Source organism: Culex quinquefasciatus, chromosome 3 (genome assembly GCF_015732765.1).
Source record: "Culex quinquefasciatus strain JHB chromosome 3, VPISU_Cqui_1.0_pri_paternal, whole genome shotgun sequence".
In the NCBI taxonomy this organism is placed as follows: domain Eukaryota; kingdom Metazoa; phylum Arthropoda; class Insecta; order Diptera; family Culicidae; genus Culex; species Culex quinquefasciatus.
The window spans coordinates 128161811-128164589 of NC_051863.1; the positions used below are offsets into that span (position 1 = coordinate 128161811).

At 35.8% G+C, this 2779-nt stretch overlaps 1 long non-coding RNA gene across 1 annotated transcript; it reads left to right on the forward strand.

Moving 5' to 3' along the window:
- Window positions 1-779: 779 nt before the first annotated feature.
- Window positions 780-2031, forward strand: LOC119769661. Its single transcript, XR_005278474.1, has 3 exons — window positions 780-842; window positions 1500-1502; window positions 1953-2031. It is a non-coding gene; the product is annotated as an uncharacterized LOC119769661 (long non-coding RNA).
- The last annotated feature ends 748 nt before the right edge of the window (window positions 2032-2779 follow it).

Here is a 2779-nt window from a genome sequence, read left to right on the forward strand (position 1 = left end):
AAATGAGGATTCTAAAATCCATCATTTTTTTTGTTTCCTATCACAGTAAAGCATCTTTTATGTCAAAAACAAGTTTTTTTTACCTCTGAAAATGTTTGAAGATACCACTTTTTCAGTGTTTTGCCACGTTTAAGTCTAAATTGAGGTACAATTGCATCAGATAAGAGGTGATATTAAACCTTCCATTTTCACACTTTCCAGATTCACACATTTTTTACTGTGAAGACTTTATAACTATCTGGCTAGGATTCACGAATGCATATACAATTGCACTGACAGTGCAAATTTGACGTTTTGGGAAGGAAATTCAGCAGATAGTAATCAAGTTGAATTTGAGAAGGTTAAAAATTTGCTTGATTATCTCTTATTTGAGTAATTTACATCGATAATGACCAACATGTGAAATTCAGCTGAAACTGATGTAAAATTACACATTTTTTACACAACATCCTGTCACCATTCTCAGATGTAATATTAGGAACCGTCCAGATGTTTTATTGAAGGAACCGTCCAGAGCGTGATCAAATCATAGCAGAGTTATCGAAAAGATCGACAGCCAGAAAGTTGAGAGTTCGAATTGTTTTGCAAAAAAAAGACTGACAGCTTACCATCATTAAATAAAATGTGCGTACTTATCTATCAACCTCGCAGTTAACACAACATTTTCACGAAGAAATTCTGTTTAACTGTGCACCCACTCTTGTACGCACCCCCCCCGAAAATCTTAAAAACCTAGATAACAAAACGCCTAACCTTAACACTTACTTTGTATGTTTCGATTTTCATTTCATCCAGTTTCAGTTGTGCTAATCGAACGGTGTAACAACACTACCGAGAGAGTGGTACTTAACTGCCGTTTTACGGCGATATGATGTATACGCCATTGAGGTGATTTTGCTGTAGACACGATTTTCTGTTTTTGTTAATTTTTTCAATTTAAAATGACGAATTTGAGGTCTGTTCTGTAGAAACTGTTAAAAAGTACAATAAAAATGTGGCCCCTGCAAAATTTCTTGTTTTTTCTTATTCTCTACGATTTTAAACCACAAACATCATTTGGCCGAAAAAATAGCAATAAAAAATCACTACTTTTCCTGCCCAATGATGTATGTATACATTGCTCGATCAAAGCTGGCTTTATTTTTTGTGCCAGCTATTTGATAGCTGAGTGGATCTCGTAATGCATTGTACACGTGGATACTTTAAGGGGGGGGAAGGTATTAGGGAGCGTTCTTTTATTACGTAACGCAGTTGGGGAGAGGGGGGTCGGAGGCCGTGTTACGCTCCATACATTTTTTTTAAATTTGTACGGAAATTTTGTTATGAGGGGGGGGGGGGGTCAAAAATTCCGATTTTTTGCGTTATGTAATAAAATAACGCTCCCTTAGCGATTGTCTATGCTCCATAAACACATTTTTGCATGAACAAGGGAGGTGGGCGGGTCTTTCAATTTTCAAAAAAGTGTCTACGTGGATGTGGATAAGGTGTCATCAATTAAGTACGTCACATTAAAATCAGCCAAAATTTACACCACCCCCCTTTGTCACGATTTCCCTATGCTTTTAACACGCAACGTCACGCTTTCTCAAAAACCCCCCTCTTCAATCAGAACGTGACGTACTTTATGGATGATGCCTAATGGACGTCCCCTTAAGAATTAAATCGAAATAATGTAATAAAATATTGCCCAATCTTGATTTGGTCCCAAAACCTCAAATCAATATTCAAACAGTATGAATTTGACTTCTATCAATTCTCAATGTATACATACATCATGATGAGTAAAATTGGCGTATACATCATTGTTTGTTTGCTTAATAAAATGGGTCCCAGAGCAGTTTTTTGAAAAATTCTTTCGTCAGAAGGTAGCTTTTAAGATTCTTTATCAGACCGTACAATAAAATTGAAAATGTCCAAAATGGCGTATACATCATATCGCCGTAAAACGGCAGTTAACGTATGTATGATTGTGTGAGACTTAACAAACGATGCCGCCGACGAAACTTATGCAAATTTAAAAACCTACGCAATGCAATATTTACAGGTAATAACGAAAACTCGAACTTCCATGCACGCAGACGATATCATCCTCGCTGAACAAACTTCGGCAAATGGGGGTTTGAACTTCATGAATGCAACTTTGATGTTGGTATTTACACGAATAGTTTTGAATAATAATAATATCTTAACCACTTCGTTCGTGAAATATTCACGATTTACTGGTTTCACTCGTTTACTACTACAGCATTGCACCACGACTCTGTCACACGTTGTCGACGTATTTCTGTTTTGAAAACATTTGGTTTTTGTTTACTTAAGCTTGAGTACTTTATTTTCCTTGCATTTTAAAACAATTAACTATATCTCTGTGTGTTTAATTTATAAAAAAGTGATTTTTTTTTTGGTTTTCATTTTTGCTTTGCTTTTAACAGACCCTGCTCGTGTACCACATTGACAAAAATCGAACTTTAGTCGATCGGTGGCGCTACAAAAAGCATTTTGCTTGCCTTTTATCTGATTAAGGGTTTTTTTTAACCATTACTAGCCTTAACATGTTCTACTAGATACGAATTAATGCGATGTGTATTCCATTATAAATCATGAAATAGCACTGTGTTCTGATTTGTTCATCTTCTTTTTTGCATTTTGCTTCTACCACCTGACGATCATTGGGTTTGCTCGTGAATTTCGTTTCGGTGTTATATTTTTCTTTGGTTAATCTCACTCATTTAAAATCTAAATAACCTTCTATTTGCGTGTTTGCCAGCTCCACCGTGTC